This window comes from Neocloeon triangulifer, unplaced genomic scaffold (genome assembly GCF_031216515.1).
Source record: "Neocloeon triangulifer isolate White Clay Creek 2 clone unplaced genomic scaffold, ASM3121651v1 ptg000014l, whole genome shotgun sequence".
Classification (NCBI taxonomy): Eukaryota; Metazoa; Arthropoda; class Insecta; order Ephemeroptera; family Baetidae; genus Neocloeon; species Neocloeon triangulifer.
In genome coordinates this window covers 24,267,667-24,290,205 of record NW_026775556.1, presented here as the reverse complement: position 1 = coordinate 24,290,205, position 22,539 = coordinate 24,267,667, and the positions used below count along the sequence as shown (strand labels likewise).

The following is a 22,539-nucleotide window of genomic DNA, read 5'->3' as shown; positions in this document are numbered from 1 at the left end:
TCCGAAAAAGACGCCGCCGCATTCGCTTCTCTCCCGCAGAAAGCATGTGTGCGTGCTCGGAAATTTTATTTCGCATCGTCACCCTGCTAATTTTTTCCTCTGCTTACTTTTCCTGCTTTGAAGTCGAGATTTTCCTTCCCTCTGCAATTTGCGACTCTTTAAATAAGGATTTGGCTAAAAAGAAGAGCTCGGATGAATTTCAGGGACGAATGAGACAAGGAAATTTCAGAAATAAATATAATATGTTTCTCTTTAAAATGGTTTTTTTAATCAAAATTTAGCAAAATCGAGATAATATCACTCCAAATAAGTTCCCATTATAAAATCAAATTGAAAAATGTACATGGAAGTGAAAAAAACAGGCTTTGTGTTTGTTGAATAAATTATTTTATATGAAATAAATAAATAAATGAACGGCTCTATCAGTTTTATTCACGGCCGGTGACCCTCCGTGAGCAAGAAAAAATAAATTGAGAAACTACATTTAGAAAAAATATTCAAATTCTTAAAACTAACCAAATTCTTGAACCAACTTATTTCAAGATCAATTTTTTGTGGTTTACCGAATTTTGCTGATTTTTTTCCTTGCTCGTGAAAAAGGGTCGAAGACCGTGACAGAAACTGGCACAGCAAATTTTAGTCAAACCAAAGAAACAATATTAAAAATTTCCATGTTAGAAGCAATATTTATGATAATTTTCAAAATTCATTTTTCCCGTTTTTTTTCATCAGAAGCCTCTCGGTTTGAAGCGACCCCATTTTCCACATACAATAAGGGGTGAATTTTTGTCTCTGTATAAACTTATGTGACGTTAATTTCCAATTTGCCTGTGAGAAAGAAATTTAGAAAGCAACAACCTCACCGTTCAGCTGGGGTTAAAACTAACTTTTCACTTTCGACTGTACAAATGCGCGTTTATATAAACGGAGCCATTGAGTCCGCTCTCTGTTTACCCTCGCCTTTCTCTCTCATCAATGGCACAGTCTCGCTCTCTCTCGCACCGCATTTTCCTGCAATTCGCGTGCAAAATCGTCGCCACACGAAGAGACCACGTTCGCACCCATTGTAGCAATTTTGCTCCACGGTTCCGATGCGGACACGCCATTAACAAAGTGTAAATTGGAGGGTGAAACAAGTTGTTCAATTCCAAACTCAGAGATATGTTTTAAATTCATGTGTTTTTTATTTTGCTATAATATGATGAGACTATTTTCACAAACTGCAAATTATGTTAATTTGGTAAAATGCAAACAGCCTAAAATACTATGGACTTAAAAACTTTTTCTAATTTAATGCAGCAATAAATTAAGAATTTTTTAACTTTCATTATAAGAGTGTTCATTTCCGTTTTTTCCTCAGAATCTATTAAATTACAAAAAAATATAATAAGAATTAATTAAATTTACAAATGTACTGGAATCAATTAAATTTAAGTTTTAAATTATTTTAAATGATTAATTTTACTTTTAATATTTATTTTTCAATTTTTTTAATTAATAGATTAATTTATACAAAAACAATCAAGTTTTTCTGAAGGAAATGTCATCCTGGACTAATTTTTAAACGCCTTACTTTAAAAAATAATTAAATAGCAAAAATCAGATCCTAAACTTACTAGTTACATCATTATTAACATGATTTCCACACACCTGGCAATTCTTCTCATTTTGGTATTCGAAACAAATTTGAAAATCCTAGGAATCTGAGGAAACTCCAAGATCCGATTTACAAATAGACCTTCGGAAAGTTTGTTCTCATAATTTTTCATATTTTCAGACTATTTCCTCAATTTTAAAACTTCTTGACCCAATAGCGTACTTGCAGATTTTGTCATGCGATCGAGGATTGAGCGTCCTTTCGTAAGTCTTTTGGACGTCATAAATTGATTCTTGTTGTTGGTTCGTGGTTCTGCCGTCACAGTGTGTGTGTTATTTGGATATTTATTTATGCGCAAGTCAAATGCACGCGGCATAAATCAGCTCGCGCGATTTGAAAGTAAAATAAAAGATTGGGAGATGAAAACGTGTGAGTTGGAATATATTTATGAATTCGTCGGCGCCGAGGCGGAATGATTATAAATTTTGAATTTAGTGCCGGGCACGATGCGCGGTCATGAATAATTTAATTAGCGTGTGATGAGCCGGGCCTTGTTAAACGCCGGCACGCGAAACTACTTTGAGGGCGAAAAGAGAGAGCAGAGCAGAGCTGCTTTTCGCCACCTCATTTCGGGCGACCCTCAATCACCCCCGCCCGAGATTCAACAGACATGCAAAAGCCAGAGGAGAAGAGGCTGCTGATCCGCCGCCGCCGCCCGAGAATCGGATAAAGTTGGCGACCTTATCGACGGCCGCTGCACGACCTGATGAATCGCGCGTTTGCCACGAGAAAATTCGATCGGCGGCCGCCCGCAAAATGATTCCAAAGATGGATAAAAATAATCATTGAAAATGTCAATTGAAAATTTGACGCCTTTTTGTATTAATTAATGTGTTCCTAGAAGAATCCAATCAGAATCGAAATCCAAACGGAAATAATTCCTGTCAGAATTAAAATCCAATCAAAATTTTGACTGGATTTTAGTGTTTAAAATTTCAGAATTGAGCCATAATTATATTTTCAATAGGACTGGAATGAATATATGACCATAAAATTATTACTATTTTTAAACGAATGCAAAATTTTTGAAACAAATTTAAGTTAGTTAACTCACAGGTAAAGCCCTTTTTAAACAACAAAATCTAATTTTTTAAATTAACATTTTTTTGTTAAATTCAATAAAATTGGAGTAATATTTATAATACTTTTATTATAAAAAAATTAAAGGCGACAGCGAATGACACAATTTCGTGGATTCATTGTCACAGAGAATTAAAATGTAATCTTAGAAACCGTTTTATCAGTCCTAGTTCAATGAAAGAGTCTTCTGGTGAACATAAAATTGACTATCATTATTATAACAAGACAAACAACCGGCTTAGTTACTTTATTCAAATTCCTAGTTCAAATTTTTTACCATGAAAATTATAATTATGTATAATTAAGCCATCTGACTAAACCAATAAAATTTAGTTCTCTAACTCATTGTTGTGAATTCAGTGAATAGAAACTAAATTTACTATTTTTTTTCTATAAAACTATATTTTAATATAAAAATAAGTTTTTATATGATCTAATTAAGTATAAATAGTTTTTAATTAAGATAAATTTTAAAATACATTAGTTTAAAATAATTATTAAAAACGAAACTTCAAATTTAATATAGTTTGAATTTTTTGTAAAATTAATATCCATATTGTTTATGTTTACATCATTTTTTTTTTTTTTTTTTTTGTAAATAAAATCTTTCAAACTAATCCATATTTTTATTTCAATCAAAAATAAAAGACTTGAAATACTTTTTTTCCGTCAAATTTTGCTCGTTTCCACCTGAGGCGCGAGTTTACTGTCCTCATCGTAAATTCTTCAGCCAGTGGCGGCAGCTTTTGCGCCTCTTGTCATGCAAATAACGCGCGCAGGATGAAAAAGGGTCGGAGGTTGAACGCCGCCTCGAGTCTAGACCTCGACCGGCTTAAACGAATGCAAATGCGCGTGTTTTGAATAAAGACGTTCGGAAAGAGATGAGCAGGCTGTTGACGGCACTGCTAATTTTTAATGGGATGAGAGAAAGGAAGCTTCTTCTGTTTGACTCATTGCGGCCCAAGCAAGAGAGAATCGCCGGATTCAATCAAAATTAAGTGCCTGCGAGCATTTGGCCTCGGTAATGAGACGACGGAGCAGCTGCGTAATTGAGACTGGAGCAAGAAATTGAGAGGGAAGAAATCCAATATTTGTTTTTCGGAATTTTAATTACAGAGTTAAATTGATTTTTCACTTCACTTTCCTTTTTATCTCACAATGAAGAACATTTCATTTTGCAAATCTTTTTTAATTAATTAATAAAGTAAAATTTTAAATTCAATTAAATAAGCAAAACGTTTCGTGAGTAATTGAAAAATTCTAGTGACATTAAACGGGAAATCGAATATTTTATATGTCATATTTTGTCTATGAAAAAGAAACAATTTTAAGTTTCAGTTTGGAAAATTTTATAAATACAAAAATTAGCATTTTTCCATTTCTAGGATTAAAAAGTAAAAAAAAACTTTGATTATAAGTATCTGTAAAAATAAATGCAAGCAATAAATAATACTAAATTTCAGGTTTCAGGCTGATATTATGCAAGACTTTGCACTTTTCCTTTTTTACGAGGGTTGAAAAGTACTTTTAGAACACTTTTCCATACTGGACAGTTTTATCTTTGGCTGGCAAAGCAAGTCGCTCCGGTGTGCCAAGAACAGGCAAAAAATCTCGATACACAAAGCGGGCACGAGTAGCCATAATTCAAAAGTTGTCCGCCCTTTCTCTCGTTGCCCAGTCGCAAAAATACACATAAATTGCGCTCAATTACTAATTCATGGGCGCCGGCTCGGTGATCTCGGCGACCGACGCCATATTTGTCACAAACTGTACTTTGGCGATAAATATGTTGGTGCGGGAAAGAGAAAAGGAGAGGAAAAGGTGGTATCCATTCTCTTTTCATCGGTTGCCAGGAATTTGTCAGCGTGACAGGTGATTTCCTCGGAGGCGATTCGCAAGAGGAAAAAAAATAAAAACATCCCACGTCGATTCGAAAGGGTTGGTGACGTCACGCCGTGGGAAATTCTAAACAAAATAGAGGCACAAACGGCAGTTGTTAAATTTTTTAAACGAAATCTCGTAGTTAAAATCTAAAGGTTTTAAATGCCCTCTCCAGTAATGATTTTTATTTTATTTAAAAAAAAAAACTCAATGCAATAAAAGAATTCCAAATTTTGATCGAAAAACTCATATCCGCGAAGGTGTAATTTACAAATTGGATTAATTTAGCAATATTAGATTGACTATCGAGATTAGTTTTTGGTCATGAAACTAACAATTAGTTTTTTTTTATTATTATAAAAGAACTTGTGAAACCTTTTTAATTCAATTTTCATAAATATTTTCCTTCCTTTGTTCTCCACGTGCTGGCATTCGCAATTTGCATGTCAGGTTCCATAGCGTTTTGATATCGGAGCCGTAACTCATCCTTGGCATTATTGGGAAAGGTGCCATGCCACGTTTGTTTTTCTCCCCCCGTCATATATTTCGCATTCGACTTTATGACCGATAAATTCCGGCGGATCAATCGACCGGCGTTGTCCCCAGTCAAATTTTATTGTTGCCGCAGTAAAATCATATTTCATGGGACAGCAGTTGTAAAAATTTGACGCAAAAGAGCAAAGAGCGCTTTCCTTGACCTACATGAGCAGGTGGGTATGCAACGCGCTCGACACACCTGTCCAACCTGACTGCATAATTACGATAAAACAAATAAAAAATTATGAATTAATGATTAAAATTGCCTTAATTTGCAATCAAACTTCAATATTTATTTGAACAAACATGTTTGGCGTCAAAAGAAAGTTGAATTATAATCGCAGATTGATAAAATAGCGAAAAGAAATCAAAATTAATTTTTCTTAATCAACATACTAGTTATAAATAAACCATAAAAATAAAATAAATATAAACAATAATCATGGTGGACAATACCAAAATACGCAAAATAATAAGGGGAAAAATTAAAATTGAAGAATTAGGATCCTTAAATTTTGTTCCATCAACATAAAATTGAAGAAAGTTTTAAAAAAAATCTTTATCTTTCTTTAAAAATTATATCAAAGACTAACATTACCTACAAAGATTTAAATAAAAAAATTTCAAGTGCATATTTTGTTTAAAATCAATTTTATTCAATTTTTATTATTGGATCTTATTAAACAAAAAAAAACTGTTTACGTTATATTGATTATTTATAATTACTGATATTACTTTGCCAACAAAAATATTAATTTAGAACAATTTTCAAAATTTATATCTATAATTTGTCTACTACTTGTATGTGTAGAGCATATTCATTTCTATTTATAACTATAAATTAGATTTTTCTATCTGGTGGACAAGTTTATGATATTAAAATTAATTCACAATCAAACAATAATAAAAAATAAATACCTCAGGAATTAAGAATCACAAATTTAGCTCATAATTTTTTTATGCAGATACTTTAAATAGTAAATTTTTATGATCCTTTATTAGTGGAAATTAATTTTATTCCCCCTGGGCCGTTTTTTTCTAGGATTACCGGCGGCAGCCCTCTTTTCTTAAAAGTGTTTGCACAAGCGGCGCCAAGCATCACAAAAAAGCGGCAGGTTTTCGCAGCGTCGGGGATCAGCAACGCGCCATTCAAGAAGGAAGGCTGGGTTATTAATTTGCATAAAGCATCAGGCTGCAGATTCTCTCTCTTTCTTAATTTAATCTTCGCAGGGTTGTTTTTCGGGTTCCCCTGTTTATCTATCAGCGACGGGCGACAAGAAGCGGCGCTTTAATTAAGTCCATGTTGGGGCCTTAATGCTCAACTACTTTTTCACGCGCTGTTTATTTCCCTTCAGGAGGAAATAATAATGCTGGCGGCCCGACTAACAACATGCATGGCGAGTAATTTATCATCTCGCATTAAGCAGCAGCAGCAGCACTACTTCTCTGCAGAACGATAACGGCCTATTTACTTCCTCCCCCTAATTAGAAATTCGCTCTCTTTTCGGAAAAGCAAATCGACCTTTTAATGGCCGACTTTCTCTTTGAAGATGTAAACTTTTGAGACTTTTAGCGGATTGAGAAAAAAAACTGCAGGCCACTTTGGGAAAACATACAACCGCTGATCAAATATTTATTCCTACTTTTTCAGCTTTGGGTCTGCAAAAGCTGTAGTAGGAAGTGCTGGAATAAACTGACAGTATTTTTAGAATGCAAATTTAGCTTGATAATTTTAGCAAATTTTGCCGTATTAGCTGATAATATTTTTTTATTATGAAATCTCTCGAAATTAATAACACACAGCATGTATCAAAGTTGGGAAGTAAATAAATTTAACTTGTAAGCAGGGGTTTCAGCTAAAACAATCTAATAATACGCAAATTTTGTATAAAATTTCTCGCATTTTTATCACTTGATATACGTTTTATTGTTTGAAATTTTTTTCGTAAATCTGACTTTCAATTTCAAACGTTTTGAATTTGGAATTTTTCAGAACAAGAATTTGTGAAATATTCTCTGTGAAATAAAAAAAAAATCATTCTTGCCAAATATTTTCTTTCAGTAGGTGATCAATTATTTTTTATTTGCAAAATTAGTTTAGATTACGTTCATTGTGACTTTAGATTTTTTGGTTCATTCAATGCTCTATGGCAACAAATTAATTGGTGGAAATATTCAAATTCATAATTCACACAAATTATTAATGAGATTCCTTTAATTTTAAAATCCATGCAATTCGCACACACAAAAATCTTCCACGTTTTGCCAAGAAGCGCTTTGTCATGGAACCAATTCACATCAAAAGTGAAGTAATTCTTATAATAGGAAACAATTCATCTCGCGAGAGCCACAGGCGCATTTTCGCAGGAAATTTCCACCCCTCAAAGAACACTTTGTCCCCTATTGGCAATTTTTCACCCACATTTGACACCGACGCTCGCAAAAAATAGCCGAAATCCCGAAACCGCGGCTGGCAAAAAGGACAAAGGCGACGAAGTAAGCGATGCAGGGAGGGAGGGAAGGAGGGCGATGCCCTTGAAATCGGGCCGGGGCTACCGTAATGCATTCGGGGTGCTGCATAAGGAGAAAGGGGCCGGAATGATGCTGACGTTGGAGAGCAGGCAGGGCGCAGAACTGGCTTGCGCTAAAGTGGGATCGATAGTGGCGCGCTCACTCACTCACTCACACCCACGCCGCCAGCCCGCCTTCTATTTATTATTGTGCGAGTGTGTTTGTGCCTTAAAACTCGACCCTGCCTTGAGAGAGAGAGAAAGAATTTCTTCTCTCGACTCGGAAGACCCGAACTTCTAATGCTTGATCGCTGATGTAATTATCAAACGGGGCGGCCCCGACGGCGACGCCAAATGCTTCTTTTCGGCGTCTCTCTTCGCTCGATCGATTCACGCAGATTCAACCGGTTTGCTGCTCGTTTCGATGAACAACTCGGCAGAAAGGGAAAATAGATACCCGGGATCAATATATAGACCGTGATGACATAGCGGCCAATCTTGATAAAAAAAAAAAAACACGCCTTTATTTTCTTCCTCTCGTCATTTGTGATTCAAATTTTTATTTTTAACTTTACAATCGGACCAATTTGCGTGTGAAGGCTCAGAGTCACACACTGGCTGAGTGTGTTGTATGTGCGCCCATTAAGCAAAATTGAATGTTCCTCCCCGAGGGACACTCTACGCACAAGTTTCCTTCATTTAAACGCACAAGGCGCCTCTTCTTGTTTTCCTCCATCTCTCTCCGAGCTTAATGCAAAGGGGAAATATTCAAGTGACCTCATTTTTCAAAGTAGTTCACAAGGGGATGGTGAATAAAATATGTGAAATTGTTTTGCTCTCAAAATAATGCAACAGAATTGCAAATTTTCTCCAAATTTTAAAATATCATTACAATGTGGCGGTAAAAATTAGTCTTTTATATAGCATTTATTAAAGTAAAGTTTAATAAAGCTAAAACTTTTGATGGATTGAAATTTTGGCATAAAATAAGTTTTAGTTTTTATTTCTAAATGAATTATTATTACTTTATTTCCTTCACTCCGCCTTTTTCTTTTGTGAATTTAATAATTTAATTTAGTAATTAATTAATTCTCCAATGTGTTTCCTCCACATTCATTCAAGAAATGTTATTTTGTGACACAGCAATCTCCGTTCTATTATACCTTTGGGGCTTTCAGGTTTTGTATTTGGGCAATTTCCGAGATCAAAGTGCACCAAATTCTGCGGCAAGGGGGTGAGAATTGCGGCTAGAAATAGGCCGGCAATTAGGTTCGAGTGGCGCCACAATAGGCCAGAAAGCTAGAGCGCGTGGCCCCTTTCTATGTATCCGCCTCGGTGCCAACAGCACATGCACATATAAATGCGGAGCAACGTTCAAATTGCTCTTTGAAGTTGCAACTAGTGTACGGTGGAGGTAGAAAAAAAATAGAACAAGACCGAGACTGTGTGCAGAGAGAAAGAAGATCAACACCGTAACGACGTTGCACACTGGAGTAAAAAAAGAAAGAAAGAAAGAGGGTTGGAACGTGGGTGGATGCAATTATTATTCAGGTCGAGCCTCGGAACTCTGGCGGTCAGTCTGGGTGGCCAATTCGCAAAAAAAAAAGGATAAGTGGACAACTTTTCTATTTCAATTTGAAACCAGAGAGTTCTCCGGTTTTTTGTCTCCTGCGATATTACAGGCGAAATTTGCTCTCTTTACTTTTTCTTTAGTAATTTCCACAAATTACTTCGGAGGCCAGAAGGGTTGTTTGTTATTAAAAATAGTTGTGAAATTCCGTAAAGAGAAGCCTCGTTTAAAATAAGCGAATAAATGGGGTGGAATGTAAGAATTCAAGAGAGTATTAAAACCGCATTTTTCATGAAGTGTGAATTTTCTTTTTTAATTATGTTAAATTAATGAAATACCCACCCGCATCAGTCTCATTAGTTTGCTTGCTCAAAAAAAAAAAAAAAAAAAAAAAAAAAAAAAAAAAAAAAAGATTGGGAAATAAGCATAATACAGTAAATTTTAATAAATATCTAAATAATGAGATTTGTAACTGAAAAGAAATAAATATTTCTTGCATTTTTTATATAAAAGTAATTACAAAAATTTTCAAGAAACAAATTTCATTTGATTGTTCATAAAAAAATATTTAAAAACAAATGTTTTAAATTAAATTATTTTATTTTAAAAGTTTTAAGGCTTTTGTTTTTGCCATTTTTACATCATTAAAAATATATTAAAATGAAATCATTTTTTTTCTAAATTTTTGCATTTGAGACTACTTTTGGATTGCAAAATGAGCTTTTTCCTTATTAAAAAAGTTTTTTTTTTAATATATTTCTAATATTTTCAGGTTGTAAACCTATTTCATGTGAAAAAAACAAATTTTAGTAAATTCATATCATACAAATGACGGTAATTATTATCAATAATTAAAAAAAGACTGTCAAATTGAAGAAAAAAACTGATGCATACAATTAATCAAATTTCGGCGTTGAATTTCAGTGTTTATCTGCATTTTAACAACTGTGACAATCAGTAGTGACCGACGAGGGGGCAGGTCGCAACCGGTGGCGGAAATTAAGGCTCGCTGACCAAAATAATTCGATCTCACGCACACAAGGGTCGTCTGCGTGCGGTCGGTTTTGGGCAAAACAAGCCGCGGGTCGAATGAGGCGCGACTGAATTAACTCGCTGCGGGCAAAAATGTAATTATCAAGTGGCGGCATCGACGTCATCAACACCCCTGCTTTTTTGCATGAGTCGGTTTGTTTTACTCGCGCTCGGTCTGGCGAGAGTAAAATGCCCGGGCGCCGGTTAAGATTCACTTGACCCATTAAATATTATGCCTCGCTCGTTCCTCTGCCGGCTCCTCGGATAATGCCCCGACTTTATGTGTGTTATCGAGGGTAAAAACGCCCCTGGCTCTCTGTGTGTGTGTGCGGACGCAAGACAGAGCGGCTGTTGAATTTTTAACCGGCGAAAATAAAACAGGCCGGGTGAAGCAAAAAAGGGCTTTCGAGAGCCGGACCGCAAAAAGCAATTGGAAACTCGTTAAAATTTCAGTGATGGCGTGCGACACAAAAAAACTGACCGCGTTTTGTCCGATTGCGATTCTCGAATTGGCGCCGTAAATTTTTTATCGGCTAAAGCAGCCGTCCCAGTTCGAAAAAAAAAATTGTGATAATGTGTTTGACACTAACTGAGACATTTGCAAATGTTTCACACTCAAATAGTTCCTAAGCGGCCATAATGTGAAATTGAAAACAAAATTTAAATTCAATTTACAAGTCAAAATTATGATCACGAGATCAAAAAAAGCAAATTGGCAATCAGATCAGGGAAAAAACTAACTCAAAATTGAAATCAACATTTTAAATTTAAATTTTCCTGTCAAGTTGGAGCAAGAAAAAGATTCTTTACATTTGTTGAAAGAATGTTGGTGAATAGTGCTTTAAAAAGCTAAGACTTCTTGAAGTTTCTGTGATAAATATAAAGGGGAAGCGATTTAAAACAAAAAATGGGCAATCCCAGTTTAAATATTCATGAAGTGCAAGTTTTAAAATCTTATTTCTTTAGTTTTTTTAATATATTTATTTCTTCAAAATTGTTATTTTATACAAATTTGAGCTAGCAATAGAGACTTTCTTGTATCTTACAAAAAATTAATTACATCTTCTTTTGCTGCAAAACTTCGTTTTTTGAAAGACTAGACAGTTTCGAAATAATCATACAATATCAATTTTTCACACTAGAAAATTAACTTGGCGCTTAATCTTGCTGTGTTTATTTAAATTTCCCTTCCACGGAAACTGGTTCAAGAGAATTTTTCACGTCGCTATGGCGGTTAAAAGCAGCTCGCTTTTCCACCCGTCGGAGTGCAATTATTATCGCGTGGCATAAAAGCAGTTTTTTGCTCTTTTCCCACATAAAATGTATCACGCCGCGGTGTGCTATTGAAATATAAAGAGTCTCATTTCGCCATAAAAGTGGCTGGAAATGCACCTGATGGAAACGAGGTCGTCCCTAGAGGCACCATCAACTTGCAGCTGCGGGCAAAAATGACACGCGGCGCCGCTCGCGGAACGTATTAATGATCTATTTAGCGAGTGCCCGCCGGCGAGCTGGAATTAATTTTCGCGGTAGGTCTGATCTCACATTACTCAATCAAACATCGACCCAGAAAAAAATTGAATTCAAGTCCAAATATTGTTGATTATTTTATTAACAAAACATTTGCTTCAGTAAATTTTTAAAAAGGAAATGAAATTTGACCAAGGAAGAAAATGATACTTTAAATGAGAAAAGATTCTTTTTCTTCTTTTAAGACAAATAATTTTTTAGAGTATGCATAATTATTCTCCCCCACAAAATTTTAGCAATTGCTGCAATTGGGCCCATTCAATATTGAATCAAATTAATTAATAATGGTTAAATATTATTAAATATAATAAAATTAATTAGGATAATTGACTTGCACATATGGCCACGCCGAAACTAGTGTGTCACTAATTTGCAAATAAATGTCTGCGTGGAAAATTCATATAATATTAGTTTCAACAAATTCTGACGATAAAGCATTTCATTCATGTGAATAATAACACAAACAAAATTAAAAATACATTTGTTCTTTATTTATACGAATTTCATTATAATATCTAAATTAAAAAAAGGCTTTATTGTTTAAAATAAAACTAAATCACGTTTAAATGTATGTCTTTTAAATATTATAAATTTTTTTATAAATTTCATTTAACTTTGCTATTTAATTTCTACAGAATTTCAACTTTAATATATGCCACGCGATGATATCCTCATGCGTCAAAGATGAACTGTAGCAACTATTAAGGAAACAAATTCTGCTTTATTCCTCCAATAATTTTCATACATCGACCGAGAAAAAAAATATGGATTGTAGTAGAACTAATATATAATATTTTACGAACAAAACATTTCTCTCAATCAATTCATTTTTAAAAAGGAAATGATTATTACTAAAAAGAAGAAACGTGAATTAAATTAGAGATAATATTATTTTAGAGGAAAAATATTCTCCTCATGACATTGGGCCCAAATTGTTTAACTAAATTAATTAATTAATATAATGTTATAACAATAATTTAGGACTTCGACAGGTCAGGTAAAACTCGTAGCATAATTAACTTGCTATGTCTATAATTAAAGTGTAAGGATGCCTGGAAAATGTATATTAGTTTTTAATAACAGCAATAACTGCTGATCATGAAACTACTTGTTTTTTTATGAATTATAAAGCATTAAAAAAATCAATTTAATTTAGTTATTAATAAAATAAATTATATTTAAAATAGCACATAGAGAAAAAATAAACTTTTATCTTTTTTATTACATATAATTAAAAATTCGTGTAAAACATGTTTATTTATGTATTATTTAATATCTTCAAAGAATTTGAAGTTTTTCCAGTTTTACATATATGGTATTATCTTGAATCAAAGATGCAATATAGAGCAACCACGAAAGAACAAATTCTGCTCTACTTTTATTGTATAAAAATAATAAAACTGAAATATTTCATCTGAACTATGAAAACTCGTAAAACGAAACATGCAAGGCTGTGCACGTACGATAAAAAAAAATGTCTCGACCGCGACAGCGTCTCTCTCGGCAGTAATGTTTCATTTTTTCCCTGCAAATCAGACACGAAAGAGATTGCGGGGCGGGTACATGCTTGGCTGCGGCTATCTCTGCGTTGTTTAGTTTGTGTGCTGTGCCGAGAGTGGCAGCGTTTATGGAACGCAGCACCGAAAATCAATGCCGGCCAATGTGAAAACGAGCCCTGAGCTCAAAATGTATACGCGAGATTTGCTCGGCGCCCGCATTTTATATGTGCAGTCCTTGTGGGCTCAATTGATTGGCGCGAATCGACGCCGTTTAAAGCCCACGCAAATAACAGTGCCGAGAGATATTTCCGATTACATCCGCTATTTTTAGATTTATTCATCTTTTCGGGCGGCTGCGGAATTTCTGTCGGCACGCATGCGCTAATTTATTTTATTACACACACACAAACTCTGGTTCACGAGAATGAGCACCAATTCTGCTCTCAAGTGCTTCAACAGCAAAGCTTTTCGGTCACAAACTCTTAACTCCGAGGGTTAGAAAACCTGAGAGTGGATTTATCTGAAATCTGTGATGGTCACTGAAAGAGACATTCGGGGAAGTTTTGCGGATAAAATGAAAAGAAAATGGTACATTGTTAAATTATTTAGACTTGAACTAGATTGAAAATTAGGAATTTTATCATTATTGTTGTTTATTCTGATCCTTAAACTATAATAAGATTTTTATTAAAAGAAAAAATTTCAAAAATTGAAAATTAATATTTGAAGGAAACATTTTTTGAGCAAATGAATGGAAACAAACTTTTACAAGATCAGATTTTTTTTCATTTATAACTTTATGCTTATTTTTCATAGCTGGGAGGGTTGCTTTTATCACACAGACTGACTGAAAGACCCTATATGAGGGCCTCGGACATGCATGGTTGTTGCTCCGAAATGCAAGTTAATTTTCCATTAACACTGAGGCCGACGAAAGATAATTGTTTCACGCACACGCCAACACGCGTTCTTTGGAACATTTCCATAAACAACCTGTTCGTTGGGTGTGACACTTCTAGACGAGATCGTCTGAAATGAGATCTGTCACATCGGCGAGAGAGACTCGAGTCATCTATTTATGACGCATTTTGCTCCCAGATCATCTCCAACTGATATACAAAACTTGGAGAGCGGAGACGTTATTCATTTGAAGTTGTGGCTGTTTGTTGTTTCTGTTTTCTAACTGCTTATAACTTCATAAAAAAAGTAATGCTGCAGTTAGTTTTAATTTTCTTATTTTTTTTAGCTTATTTAAACTGCTGACAGTTCAGATTCAAAATATTTTAACTTTTATTTGAGACAAAAAGCGATTTTTTTTCAATTTCAAATTGTGCACCATTTTAAAGCCTTTTAAAAATTTCTGCTTTGCAGATTAAAATTTTAAGGTTAATCTCTTTGCCAATGTACAAATTATTTTAGAACATTCTAGATAAGATATACATTTTGTTTTATATAAAAATTAAATTTAAAAATTCTTGCCATAATAAATTTTATAATAATAAAATCTTAAAAAGTATCTCTAGAATAAAAACTTCTTGTTGCTGAAAAAAAAATACCATATTGTAACATTTTTAACTAAAATTTGAGTTGCATAAATAAAATATTTTGGCTTTTTTTGTGTTGTATATCTTACTTTTTTAGCACTAAATTATTTTTCTCTTGATAACTTTTCCGTGCCGTATAGTTTCCTCGTGTACATGTGGCTTTCCAAATCTAATTGACAGAGCGTGCGCCATTTCTCAGCAAACTCCAATAAAAGCGTGGATAAATCTCGCTGGTCGTCTCTTCGCCGACCGACTTTTGGCTGCATTCCAGTCATTTATTTTTCCCGGCTCGCAACTTCATTTCTGGGCAGCCACGGCGGCTCCGCCAAAAGCACTACTTATTTCTCCGAGACCAATCCATATCTTTGCACGACGACGAAGATTACAAGCTCACTTTGCACGAACAACTGCGCGTTTTTTGAGCTCTCCAGAAATTACAAATTGTGGCTACGTGCGAATTATATATATTTTTTGCGCCGATTGTTGACGCCTGATTTATCTTCATAGGACAAAAAATAAAAGTGGCGATAAATCTGCCCTTCTCTCTTTTGTTTTGAGTGCAATTGACATCCTTCTGGCTGAATGAGTAAACGGTATGCGGCACCGTTTATGGGGCGCCGTATGTTTTTCCGCACTCAACCCCGGAGAGCTCGGCTTGTTTGTTGTTTGTCGCCTGCTTGCATTCCTTGAGCTAATAACGCTGTAATTTATTGAGCCACCGAGCTATACATCTTTTACACTTGGGCTTAAAGGGAAACCTGAGACTCCGTGTGAGACGAGCCAAGCAGGGAGGATCTATTAATCTTTCCTCGTTCTTTGTTTGAAAAGTTTGTGCCACCTGAGACAAAGTTTAATCGCCGATAAAAAAAATATTGTTATAAAACACAATTGTAACTAAAAGCAGCAGTGCTTTATTTACTACAAAAATTAAATCAAATTTTCAGAATGAAATAATAAAAAATGAAATTTTAGTAAATATAAATACAAAATTTATAAAAAATTAATAGTATTTATAAATTTAATGAATTAAATATAGTTTGTATAATTTTATTTAAATAATTTTTATAATTTAAATTGATGGTTTTTATTACATTGTAATTAAATATTTAAATATTTATTAATTTTTTAACTTTAAATACCTAAATATATTTATTTTATGCAGAGACAATCAGGATGTTAAAATTAATGAACTTTTCTTTTATACAAAAGTTATTAAAAATCCTGGTTCAAAACAAATTTTATAATTAAAAAAAGTCTATAATTCTTCCTTTCAGTGACAGGGAGTTAAATTAAGGTCACACGCCATACTAATTAATTCGTCTGGAAAAACAGCCGAGAGGCGCAGACGAACTTAAATAAGCGCGGGTCCATTCACTCTGCTCGTTAATTATCTCTCGACAGCTTCTCTTTTCTGAAGGTCCCTCGCTTGAACAAAAAAAAGTAAGTTGCTTTTCTTTATCCTCTGCTGTCGTGTATAATGTAAAGTATGTAAACGAGTGGAAAAATCATAATTGCATTGCCGAGTGAAAAGAAGTAGGGTTGCTTGCTCCATCTTGATAATGACGACCAGCTCCTTGGCATTCCGACTCCGAGGCCCCCGAGATGCTGAACGCTTTAATTGAGGGGTGCGCGAAGAGTTTTGGGTCCGGTGACGTCACACGACCGCGCGCCGACTCGATTATTAATCCGGAGCAATGCACTCGGAGAGTGAAATTTGGACTTCGGATGGCGATGTTAGAGGGGAAGAGTTGAATAAAATTAATAGAATTGATGGAATTCAATCATACAATTAAAATTACTTTTTAAATTTCGATTAAGGTACTTCGCTGCTAGGAAAATTGAAAATAAAAACTAAACTTCAATAATAAGAAAACTATTAGGGTGAAAAGTTAATTCTTTTGGTAAGTTTAAAAGTGCGCAATGTATCACACTTTCTATGAGTTCAAACAACTGCGAAAAGTCACGGCAAAATACGTGCTCTTGTCCAAATCATGCTCATTTCGTTTCAGAACTTCCTTTTCTTGTTTTTAAGTGCAAGAATTGAAAAATGTGTACTTATAAAGTTGTATGAAAATTTAATATTGAATTTTCTGTGTTATTTTTTAAAATACATTAAAATAGTTTTAATCTATGATAAATTTAAACATCCTAAACATCAAATGTAATAATGTAACAAAATAAATAATAAATTAAATAATAATGATAAATTAATAAAGCTCTGTAAGATGATTAACTAGCAGAGTTAAATTTTTATTTAAAATTCTTTTTCTTTAGCCCATAATAATTATAGTAGCACAATAATTTATTTTTTATTTTTAAATATAAATTGAAACAAAATAATTACTTTGCATCACCTTTAATCAGTTTTTTTACTTGCTTTAGTTGTCTTATTTAAAATAAAATAAACTATTTATTTATATCCTATTTATTATTTAATTAATTATATCAAATAACATTGTAAAAAAAACATATAAAAATTATATAAATATTCAAAAAATATTAAACTATTTAATAATTAAACATGTTCTTCCGTCACAGGCTACAAGTTGAAAAATTACAATTTTATTTGTCAAAACAACTATTAATTATTTAGATAACTTTCTTCCGCTATTAAAAGTTTAATAATCTACAATAGAAGTTATCTTGGCAATTAAATTTTCATTCTATCAGGGGGTTTTACTTTCTTTTGTAGATAATCCCCCTAACCCTAAACCAACAGTAAAGAAAGAAGAGTGAAATGATCCCATATATATCAGAGTCCATTTCCTGGCGACGCGCGGCTGGAATTATCTAAAAAGCCCGTTTCCTTCGACGTCCCCGATTCCATCTACGACGAGGATGACATTTTTTCTCCTCAATCTGGACCATCATCCATTAGGCTTTTTCGCTAACGAATCGAGACGGGGCAAAAAATCTCGCCCTTTATTTCGTTCGTTCATTTTACGAGGCGAAAGAAGCTCTCTCTGTTTGTGTATTTGCGCCGCGCAATAATAAAAGTCGCGGAATTACTGACTGCGCCAATCTTTTTATTCCGTTTACGATCTGCGCCCCCGCCGTCGCGCGCGCGATACCGAGGTGCACAAAAATATACACATTCGCGCCTTACGAGATATGGAACTGCAATGCAGCTGTTGTAAAATTTCGAAACGAAACCGAATCCGTGAAAGGTCAATTGGCTGCTTTAATTGCGGCATCCAGATGAACTCAATTTAGTTTAAAGTGGCGGGACAGGACACTTCACTACGTTAATGGATTACGCTGGTCGCACTTAATTAAATATGTGGCGTTGATGAGTGACGCGTGTGTTTAATTCACAGAACGGTTTGTTGGCAATTCGTTGTGCGGAAGAATAATGTGTAGATTGGACGCAGAATTTGTCAAATTGTTTGATGAGGAAATCTCATACCGCAATTAAATGAGGTTTACCTAATTTTAAACCATAGGAAAAAATTGCAATTTTATTAAAGTTGCAAATTAAATTATTTTGATTTATATATAGACTATTTTCAACTAATTTTGCTCAATTTTCAGTTTTAAATTATCCAGTAAAGATTTATATTTATGCACAAAAAAGCCAAAACATTTTTGTAGCAAATTAATTTTTTGACTCCATTTTCAAATTAAGACCAGGCAAATAAATTAATAAAAAAATTCTTGCAAAAATGAAAATCTTGAAATATCTGATGAAACGTGAACTAACAAGGAAAAAATACACCAAATTATTGCAAATTATTGAAACTTTGAATTTTGCAAAAATGACTATGGATAGATTTCAGCCCAGAATTTTCAATTCAATGAATTTTTTCAAGAAAAAGTATGAAAATAAAATGCGTATCTCATATTCTTAATTCTCAATAGAAAAGAACTAGCCAGATTGAATTTTTTGATTAGGAACAATGAAACAAAAACATGTCATAATAAAAAAAAACATGGCCAAAATTTTAAATTCATTCATTCAGTAATTTAAAAGACACAGTATGAGCACAAAAATTTTAAATTGAAGATAATTTTTATCTGGACAAAGAAAATATTGCAATTAAATATTCCATTTTTATTAGTTAACGAGCATTTTTCTTCTTTTGCAAACGATCATTTTTATTTGGTCATTCATTATTTTAGCAAGTGAGGAGACTTGGTCTTTCACGCTGTCAATTAAACGAGACGGTATACAATAAGAAGAGATTGATTGATCTGCTCAAGAGCACCTCCAGTCGACTTTGATCAAATCGCTCCCTCTCGTCCAGCCGCAGCGGAGACAGACGAGCTGATTCGCCATTTATTCGGAGAGTGTACGTTTGTACGATATTGGCATGATTGATTGAGAATTGTTGCGGTCGCGAAGGTTGGATGGGCGGTGGAAGGAAACGGACCGCTGATGCGAGCACAGATGGGGAGCTAATTTGGGCTGGGCGGAGAGCATTAATGATAATTGCACTCGGAGCGAGACGTGTGTAGTACGCTTTCTGGGCCGAGCAACTTGTGTTCATCATCGGAAAGTGGAACGTTGAGAGATGATTGCTGCGGCTAGGTTGCATATTATTTTATGACTCAGCTGCAGTTGATAAGTTTAAAAAAAAAAGAAAGACGAACTGCACATCTGGAATGATATTTCCTCACAATTTTCATAACATTAATGTTTCCTCATCATTCTTTGCTATGAAATCATAATTTCAACAAGCAATGTTCACTTTTTCATGTTTATTGAAAAAAATGTAAATTATTTTTAATAAATATTAATAATTTGATATTTTCAAGTGTAATTCTGGTCTACAAGTAAGGAACTAAACCTATCTAAAGTAATTTTTTTACTTGTTATTTTTATCAGTTTTTATAATTTTAAAATTATTATTTTTCATTTTTTGCTTTCCTTAATTTTCTTCAAAGCAGCAACTTTAATTTTTTTTTAACTTAATAATTGCAAGGAATTTTATTTTATTTTTGAAAAATTGGCATTCTTAAACTCATCAATATGATTCGAGATTCAAGGCCTAAAACCCATATAATTTTTTTTTTAATATCGTCGTAAGCAGCGCTTTTTTTGCATTTGAAATTTCGGCAAAAGTCATTTGATCCCTCGTTTAACTGCAACCCCTATTCATGAAGCCGTCAAAAATGTTGCCAGCTTTCAATCGGCAGCAAAAATGTGTTCGAACAGATGCCATGTGTCCTGTCCGTGTTATAAACAAATGAATGTATTCAATGACTTGACGTGGCTCTTGTCCCCGGTGGACTGCCGGCCTCATCAAGAGTAATCTGCCGCTGGTTTATGACGCTCCAGACGTGACAATTTACGTCTCGTGCATCCCGGCCCGAGTGCAATCGAGCAATAATGTATAGAATGGTGCCGGTAATAAAACTAGAAATTTGCCGGGCGTACATGCACATAAACGAATATTGACCCGAGAGTGCAAGCCGGCGTGAGATAATAATGGGGTGCATTTGATTACTTCAAATTGCCTCCGTTTGCACCAGTGGGCGATAAATAGAAGACCGGCAAGTGCTTCGAATGTGCACTTCGCAAGCACTAAAATCACGTTAAAAATGTTCTAAAGAAAGAAAAACACTAGCAAAAAATGCAACCTTAAAAATGGCAATTGCGAAGCATTATTCAATTGCTTGGCATTTTGCGTATATGGTAAAAAAGATCCAGGAAATTTATTATTATTATTATTATTTTAATAAATTATCAAAGCAATTTCTTTCAAAGAATACATATTGCAGAAGATTGAAGAAACGTTCGCTATTGTCAAATTGGTTAAAAAAAAGTGTTATTAAAAGTCAAAATTTAATTAGGTTTTTCCCGTTTTTAAAATTTTTCATCATTAAAGAATGAAATTAAACATTCTTTGATAGAATAAAACGTTTTAAATAAGGAAAAATTAATTAATTCAGGAGATTTTGCTTTCTGCCAAATAGTTAAAGCTTTTCATTCACAACCAGATCAATAAATGAAAAAGTAAAAATTCTTTAAAATATATATAAGATAGGCAATCTAGCAATAATTTCCCTGAAAAGATTTGTGATTTCTTCAAATTCCAACACACAAAATATTTTTCTAAAGAAGGTAGTGGGTTCAGCATCGATTTGAATGGAATTTTTAACTATGAAACTATTTGGAATTAATTTAATCAATTTAATAATAACAAACATTCCAGACACGTTCTTCGAATTAAGCTCTCTAAATGATTTAATTCTGTTAATATCTGACTTTTAAATGAGTGTTTAAATTAATTGAAAATAATTAAAATTTAAATCTATTACAAATTTCTTTATAACACTTCCGCATAGTTTGAATTAATATTTTTTCCAATGCAGTAGATTTTGTTCTATAAAGTTTTATCCTTTCCCAACCATTAACTTTGGGTCAAATCCCCGTCGAAGTTTGGCCCGCACGCCTTTGCAAGTGATGAAATGGCCAACTCTGCGGCACTCTTTTGGCAAATAGGCGGGTCGCGCTGCAAAACAAGATGCTTTTGTGCGGCACAGCCCAATTTCCAGCAGCGCCAGACGAGCGAGCGAGGCGCCAACGAACAACCCGGCGAATTGCGTGCGTGTCCTGTTAGGCATAACGCGAAAATTATGTGTCGCCGGTGCACGCAGGAAAAGTGGCGGCCCGGGCACACCACACTATTTCCGAATAATAAGCGGCGGGGTTTTTTTTTTTTTTTTTTTTTGCAAAGCATTCCGTGGCCGCGGCCGAGAAACCCGGCGTGTGCAGGTGGACGCGCCGAGATGAGGTTTCTATCAAAGAAAATGTTTACCTTGCGCAAAAGGCGTATTATAGCTCTCCTTTTTTCCGCGACCGGCGAAAAACTTTGCCCGGTTGTATTCATTAAAGCGGCTTTGAACGGTGCGGGCGGCTCTTTTTAACGAGATGACGAAAAAAAAATGACGCGCTCGTTTGTTTTCGCAACTTGCAAATGAGAGCTTTCGCAGTGAAGTAGGACGTTGAGATAAAGTTTGAACTAACCTCGTAGCGAAAAATGAGCTTTTCTATGGTGGCATTATTTATTAATGGTTCTATTCAAAGTTTTGAAATGACAAATTTTAAATTGAAATAAAATATTAAGAAAATGCAAGAAAGTTTTTGAAATAGTTCGAATCGTTAAAATTTTCGTCAACATTAATCATTGTGGAAATCAGTGAAACGAAGTCGATTTTAAATTCAAATAACAATGAATCAACCCTCATGAATTCTATCACATAATATAAACGAATGTAAATTTAAAAATCTCTTAAAAAACTTTTAATGCCAAAAATCTCAAATTGCTAAAAATAAATAAAATATAATCAAAACATACAAACAAAACTAAATCACAATAAATTATTAAATATAAATATTGTTTGAGAATGAAATAAGAAAACTATAATAATCGCTAATAATTGAGGAACCAAACTTTTTCAAATTTATATGTTTGTTGGCTGGGAGAGTTCATAAAAAAGTTGTAAACGCGTTTTCCTTCCTTAATCCCCCCTTCAAAAACACGACCAAAGTTTTGTCCTTATTCCAGTTGTTCAGCAATTACTGTGGGAGAGAGATGAGTGCTGCGGAGAGGAAATTGGAGCAGGCTGCTGGTTTTTGTTGGTTCGTTTTACAGAAAAATAACACGGTCGGGGGAGGTTGTTTTTCACTGCGCTTTGGGTTCAAAATCTTCAATAGAACCATCTCTACGTGTTTGCTCTTTAAAAGACAGGAAGC

General features: G+C 34.1%; 1 protein-coding gene across 4 annotated transcripts in view; it reads right to left on the bottom strand.

The window, feature by feature from the left end:
- The window catches only part of LOC132201955 (trichohyalin-like), a 45,057-nt gene that overhangs the window by 19,966 nt on the left and 2,552 nt on the right, over positions 1–22,539 (bottom strand). The window lies entirely within an intron of this gene.